The sequence below is a fragment of the Mchenga conophoros genome, linkage group LG3 (genome assembly GCF_057382185.1).
Source record: "Mchenga conophoros isolate Kocher_MC1m ecotype Shallow Benthic linkage group LG3, M_conophoros_male_GT1.1, whole genome shotgun sequence".
Taxonomy (NCBI): Eukaryota; Metazoa; Chordata; class Actinopteri; order Cichliformes; family Cichlidae; genus Mchenga; species Mchenga conophoros.
In genome coordinates, this window is record NC_140528.1 from 15,815,576 (window position 1) to 15,823,366 (window position 7,791).

Genomic DNA, 7,791 nt, shown 5'->3' on the forward strand with positions numbered 1-7,791 from the left:
CAACATAGTGGAAAAAAAACTTGAACCCATGACTTTGGCATTATTAGCACCACGCTCTGACCAGCTCAGCTAACCGTTGATGGAGGAATTAACAGTGAAGTGAGGAAGTAATTATTGAAGTTAACTCAGAAAGATCAATTAGAGAAAAAGAGTCTAACTTAACATCAATGGTACTAAGAGTAACTGTAGATAATATTGCATCTGTGGGATGATTATTGGTAATTTTTTCTCTAATGATAAAAATTTTATTTGTGAAGAAGTTCATGAAGTCATTACTAGTTAACGTTAAAGGGATGGTTGGCTCAAAAGAGCTCTGACTTTTTGTCAGCCTGGCTACAGTGCTGAAGAGAAACCTGGGGTTGTTCTTATTTTCTTCAATCAGTGATGAATAGTAAGATGTTCTGGCTTTGCGGAGGGCTTTCTTATAAAGCAGCAAACTATTTCTCCAGGCTAAATGATGATCCTCTAAATTTTCCTCTCCAGCTTACGAGTCATCTGCTTTAGGGTACGTGTTTCAGAATTATACCACGGAGTCAGGTACTTCTGATTTGAGGCCTTAGTTTTCACAGGAGCTACAGTATCCAGAGTCGTACGTAGTGAGGAGGTAAAATTATTAACAAGATAATCGACATCTGTTGGGGTAGCGTTCAGATAGCTGCTCTGCTCTATGTTGGTACAGGGCATTGAAGATGATAACAGTGGGTGCATTATATTCTTAAACTTAGTTACAGCACTTTCAGAAAGACATCTACTGTGATGACATCTACTCCCCACTGCTGTGTAATCAATCATTGCAAATGTAAATGTAAATTTTCAGCTCAGGAGGGTAACTCCTAAATTCCAGCTGCATTGTGCTCCTCAAAGAAGCAGAAATCCTTGTTGCACAAACAACAAAAACAAAGTTCTGGTTGTGTAGGGGGGGGGGCTTCCAGATGTTGAGCAGCTGCACTGTTTCCCTGTCTTTTGTTCCTTCTTCCCACTAAAGAAATATTCTTTAATAATATATTAATGTTCAAAGGCAAAGAGGAAACACACACTGCATACTAAAGTGTGTGTGGAACATGAGGACACATCACCATGGCAGAGCACCCGGTATGGATTGCAAACCATGATAAAAAACACTGACATGGAGTGCACATTATCTGCAGGTTTCCACAGGGGGAAATTAGACTTATGTGGCTGCAGCTCACAAGTTCTTGTTTTTATAGTTCTGTGTAACAAAAATAAAAGTAATGTTAACATTGCTGTTCACAAAATTTATAGCTGTAATAAAATTCTACTTTATTTCTTCACCTGCAGGAAGTGTAGTCAGCTGATTTTAATGCCATTTTTAACATATGATGATTGATATTTTGGTTTAAAATGATCAAATGTGTCCTGAAGCTGGGAGGTTAAATAAATCCAGTCTGGTGTGTGTAAAATAATCAGCTGTAGTTTGTTTCATAGGGTCATTTTCTGCAGAGACAATGTAGACTGACAGTCTCACAACTCTGTCTCAAGCCAGGCTGTGAAGTAATCATGACCTTTAATCTATAGATTCATAATCCACGACACAAAGTTTGTATTCATGGAATTGAAATTGAGGTTTTATACTTTTAAGTCATTAAAAAAGCACACACTTGGATAATGGAGGGGTATCAGCAGAATAAACCAAATTGTTTTCTCACACAGGGCACTCACATATTTTTTTTTCTACTTGTTAACTACATTATTAATTTTACTAGCAGGGAATACATCCTCGATTAGATTAGAAAACATCTATGGAATGATACTGGAATAAGCAAACATTTAGGCCTGAGACGACATGTAAATGAGAGCAAACAGCAAGATCATTTAATGGGGTTGAGATGTAGAAAGAATGGGTTGGTTTGAAATACAACGGTTAACCTTTTTTTTCTTGACTGCCATGGTCATGCCTTTGTGCTCACATGCTCTCTTTCGTGCCCTTTTAACACTTTGAAGCATTTATTTATTATTTATTATTTAATTTTATTTTTATATTATGTTTTTATATTATATATATATATATTTATATTATTTTATTTTTTTCTGGAGTCAATGTGACATCTATAGAATAATTATGAATTTATTCTAAACAAATTAAAACCTACTGACTGCAGTAACAAGAATATTTAAAACTATTTTTAAATGAAATAATTTGTGTATTATTCTCAGTTTCCTGTTTTCTTCTTTCTGGATAGAATCTCACACCAACACATTCAAAGAGAGATATAAAAAATAAATGTAAACTTTTTTATCACTCTGTGCTGTTTTTTGTTTGTTTGTTTTTTATGTGACTTATTTGTGCCTTTATGGTATTTTATATTCCCAATGCACCCTTAATCAAATGGGTGGAGAAAAAAAATACAAACAAGAAAAACAAGCAAAGCTGATGAACATTTGGAGCCAGACAACACAAGTTGAGACAAGAACACAGTGACAAACCTTGGGTGTATAGTAGAGATTCTTCAGCTTCTGCTCTGTTTGAACAACCTGTAAGTCTCTCTTCTTTTTACCATAAACTTATATATTTATTATATTATAGATCACTTTTTTGTGATTTGACATGTGAAATTCTAGTGTGGCTGGAATCAAATAGTTTGATGAACAGATGACATTTGATATCTGGAGTTCAGATAAATATTAAATATGTAAGTATCTGATTCAAAACACTGCTTCACAAACTAATGGATTTTCTACAACAGGAAGTAAATATTTGTTATCCTGATGGGATTAGACTGACAAAATTTATCATGTTAACATATCATAAATCAGTCTGTCAATCACTCAGAAAATTGAAAGATAAATACACAGTCGTCTTAACATCATATTTACACACATTTATGAATTACCAAAAAATGAACTGCTGCCTAAAAACAAACATAATTTTATTCAAAGTGGCGATGTTACAGAAGGTATTCAGTCGCTGGATTTCAGTACAAAATGGGCAAATTTCAGTGGGCAAATTTAGCACAATTTAGAAAAAACACATACATTTAGATATTGTACAAACACAACCCCCTTTTTTCTTAGTTTTAAAAAAACAAAGTATATTGACTCTTTTTCATAAGAAAGTGTATGACAACAGCAGGTAAACAAGAATTACTGAAACAGAAAAATGTATCTGTCATGATCCACTGTTTGCTCTGTTAATCATAACCAACAGAATAGATAAATTGAGCTTGTATTAATTTTTACTTTTATGTGGTCTGTTTTGGTGTTTGGCTTTAGAGACAGTTACAAACACTGGATTTACAATGAACTCTCTTAATGGAAGACTTGGGTAATGATGGTCTCCCTCCTTGAGAGTCTTCCTCACTTGGCTGATGTTGTGATGAAGGCTTTTTTTTACCGTGATAGGATCTGGATCATCCACACGTGTCTTCTGTGGAAGTCCAGGCCTTTCTCTGGTCTTTTCTTCTGTGAATGGACTAAACTGTCGATGTGTCCTCTGCCGATTGACTATTTCTTTCAGAGCTGCTCCACAGGAGGTCAGGGTGTCACATAAACAGCTTTAACTGCACAACAACACATTTAAATCATTTCCACATTTCTTAGTGTGGTTAATTAAAAAAAAATAATGATAAAAAATCCCTAAAACCAATCTAACTCCATTAAAGGTTTAAGGGACTTATTAAAGACAACTCTTTTTTTTACTTTAGTCTTTTTTCTTTTTTTTTTTTTTACAAATAATCAATAAAACCTGTAAAAAAATATCCACTCTTAAATCTGCACTTTAGAATGTTCCACTAGAGTCCTAAAGTTTTTACTCCTCGTAGCTGTGGGTATATGAGAACCAAAATGTGAACTCACAGGCAGAAAGGATTAAAAAGCTAACCCAAAAATCCAGAGAAGTCAAAAGCCAAAATCCAAATTTCAGGAAAACACACAAGAGAACAACTTCTCAACAGAAAATAAATGCCAGCTTCAATGGCATTTATTGCCAATTTCAAGAAACACAGAAATTTTGGTTGAGTAAGAAATATATTGAATGAATCCTTGAATACAACAGTTCACATGGGGTGCATCTTGGTTTTCAATTACTCTGAAACGGAAACATTTCCAGTATCATGTCATGGTTCCATCTTCTTGTATTGTGATAGTTGAAGCTGTTAATGAGTCACTGAGGCATGTTGGTCTAATGAAAGCTGTGATCTTTGCAGGTTGTTCACATGAAGAGTAAACTGGAAACATTTTACAATAATGGATTTGAGTTTTGTTCATTATGTAGTCATAATCAGCTGATCAGGCCTGAGGTAAAAAGTTGTTTTTTTGTTTTTTTTTTCTCTCTAAATAAAAATTCAGGTATCAACACAAACTGTGGCCCAATAATGGAGGCGTTAACTTGAATGTGGTTTTGGAGAACTGTTACAGTCTTGATATCTCATGCAGCTCTGTACAAATTATTGCAACAGATTTAATGTTCAAAGGCAAAGAATGCATTTGAACTACAAATTAAAGTGTGTGTGGAAGTGAATCAATACACTTGAGTTTCACACGGAAAATAACCACAGTGAACTAGACCAGTTCAAACTTGTATAATTACTCAGGTTTGACTAACAGTCAGTTTCTACTGGGCGTTGCTCAGACAAGTACAACATTCACAACCAGGCTCACGTGCACGTTACTATCATCTGCTGGTTTACTCAGGGAAAAACAAATAGTCTGTGTTATATAGCTTGAAAACACGCATCACAGCAACTACAGGGTGGGGTTTGTTGGACTGACAAGCTTTTGTTTGTAGTAAGGCAGGTCTTTATTTTTGAGTGAGATGCAACGAAAAGTTTAAAAGTTACTAATTTTTGTTTTTACAGCATTACTTGTTGCACTTTTGGGTCTGATAAAATGTTACTATTGACTGCCACTGGCTGGTAGCCTGTAAGAACTTTGGCTTTATTAAGCCTTAACACATTTGAACAGGTCAGTTAGCTACAGAAACCAAACTGAAGAGCCACTCCCATGATTGATCTGAATCTGGAAACAAAAGGAAATCAAAGTGAATTGAGCTGCGAGTGATAGTGAAAATGCTTCCTCAAAATTAATGTGTTAAACATTATTTGTTGCATAACATGAATCATTTGAATCTGAAAGAAAGAATTTTGTTCCACTTATCACTGCATCATTTTTTTTGTTAAATACACATGGTGACAAAATGAAGTATGCATTAAGATAAAGTCAAGTAAATAGTATTACGACAACACCAAGAGAAAAACAAAATAAATATCCACCCATCCAAATATGTATCCACACACACACACACACGTATGAGTATATGGTTATGGCGTTAACGTCATTTTAACAAGATTAACGCTGACAGCACTGATATATATGTGTATCTTACATCATTTGTGTGTCTCTGGATGTATTTCACAAACTCAGCAACTTCCTCATTTTCTTCAATGAAGACACCTTCAAAGTTCCCCTGCTCTGAAGTGCTGAACGAACACAGTGACAGTTGTTTGAAAAGAAACATCAAAATACAATTTTTGTACAAATCCATATTTGATTTATGTCCACAATGCATAACGTACCTTGCATTTGATTGAAAGCGATAAAGCTTGCGGTTTCCATCAACTGACACGGCGAGCATGTCTGGAGTGCAGGCAGGGCAGCTAAAGCATGGCTCCTTGCACATCCTGTCCACTTCACACTTTACAGCACTCCACTCCAAGAAACTTTTACTGAAGGCATCAGCTGATATTCGGCCAGTCTTTTAAGTAGAGGACAAACAACAGAATATTCAAGGACAGTCATAATAAGATTAGATTAGACTAGATTTCATGTTGTTTTCAAAGCGGTCTGGTAAATCCAAATGACCTTTGACAGGTGCCCACATATACTGCGGGCCGAGGGTAATTCAAAACAATGTAGCAATGTACAATTTGCACTAAAACCTGCAAACACATCTATTGTGTATGTAGTGTGTGACAAAAGAGCAACTTACCATTTATGGTTACAAGAGCCACAATTGCACCGGGTGAAACCTCAACGTTACCTGCTGGGCAGTCACACACAGTCTGGCCTTTGCACAGGCAACAGCCGAACTAACATTAAAACACACAATATATACAAAAAGAATTAGAAATGAACTGATACACAATAAATATACAATAACAGCACACACTCATAGTACATAGCAAGAAATGCATAGGACTTAAAAACCGTACCTATTGGCCTGTGAAACTCTGATGAAGGCTTCAAAAACCCTCCTGTTACTGCCTCTCTGCTGTGCAGGACAAAGCGTGTGTGAACTGCAATATCACAGTCAGCACAAAGGAATGGAAGAGGCAGGCAGTCCAGACACCTCACAACTACTTGTTTGCCACACTGACACACACGGTGTGACTGTGGATCCAGAGTAGCTAACATATTGTCTATAAGACAAGGCCTGGCCTCTTTCCACTTTTGCAAGGACACCATGCTTCTGATCTCCCAGTGAGTAGCAGCTGCCTCAGACGACGTCTCACAAGTCATGGCTGCGTCCTCTTCTCCATCCTCCAACAACTGAAGGAGCTCCTGACGAAGCACCTCAGTTCCACACACTAACAGAAAATAATAAAGAAACTCTTCCACAAAGTGAAAAACACTCTAGGCAGTATGTTTCTTAGGACTGCACAAAAGCCCTGCCTAACTCAACTATAACAACAAATATAAAAGCAAACTTTAAAAAAGGAATCACAACATATAAAAGAAGGTAAAGTACCTTTTGTTGGGTTGACACTGGCAACATAACTAGGTTCTTCACGTGGACATTGATGCTGATCTGCAGACACTGGGGGGGAAAAGAGATCGAAGAATATTTACTTACTGAAATTCTTTGGTGAAAACAAGTTGTGAGATAAAATCAATGGTTGTGTGAATACTGACCACATGGCAACTAGTACTTCGACTGGATGATGGTCTTTGAGGAATAAAATCTCCCTGTCTGTCACGTTTTTTCCAGCGCACTGGTCTTGGCTGAGGTTCACTCTGTGCATCATTCTACGCAATTAACAAGAAGAAATGCAACACCTAAAATACAGTCCATGATTAAAGCGTGGTGGGGGCGGCATCACAGGCATGGGCAGAAAAAACCCAAAACAAACGTTCATGCTGAGCCACAGCTGTAAAAGCTGCTGGTCATAATATCAGTTTGGATATGTGGTGAGAGGGAAACATGAAGATGAAACCAGGAGATGTCCTTACTGGATCATCAGAGCTGAACAGGTGATGGAGAAACAGGTTTACCTTTCAGGTGACATGAATGAGTTGAAGTTATGAACTGTTTCTGAGAGACAAATTACACCAGGATCCTTTTCTATGTAACTGACAGCTGGTAACTGTGCAGGGGCGGGTCTAGCAAAGTGTTGCCAGGGGGGCAGGTAGGGCATTAACAGGGAGAGGGGGGCACAAAGAAACACTTTTCTTTCTTATTCTCATTTAAAATGTCTCGCTTTTAACAAATAATTATCTGAATCTTACAACCAAAGTTTTTTATCTGATGTAAAATGTATAGAAATCATACATATACCAACAAGACTGTACATCACTGTCACAACAGCGTTTGTTTTCATTCAAAGGCTTTATGGCTTTAATACCTGGGGGGCCGGTCTCTAGTCAAAATGCCCAGGCTGAGTTTTTGTCCCAGTCCAGCCCTGGCCAACGGGGAAACAAATGCCGACACTGCGGTGCAAGTCTCGGACGACAGTACACCTAAAGCTGGGCAGACACTGCAATTTTCAAACTGCACGATTGGCTCGCAGGGGTTATAAGTTCGTAGGTCACGATGCAGGTCTCACACTATATCGCCCG

General features: G+C 37.2%; 1 long non-coding RNA gene across 1 annotated transcript; it reads right to left on the reverse strand.

The window, feature by feature from the left end:
* Positions 1-4,523: 4,523 nt before the first annotated feature.
* On the reverse strand, positions 4,524-5,417 carry LOC146577445 (uncharacterized). Its single transcript, XR_014889524.1, has 2 exons — positions 5,342-5,417; positions 4,524-4,974 (listed from the first exon to the last, which is right to left on the reverse strand). It is a non-coding gene; the product is annotated as an uncharacterized LOC146577445 (long non-coding RNA).
* Between the last annotated feature and the right edge of the window lie 2,374 nt (positions 5,418-7,791).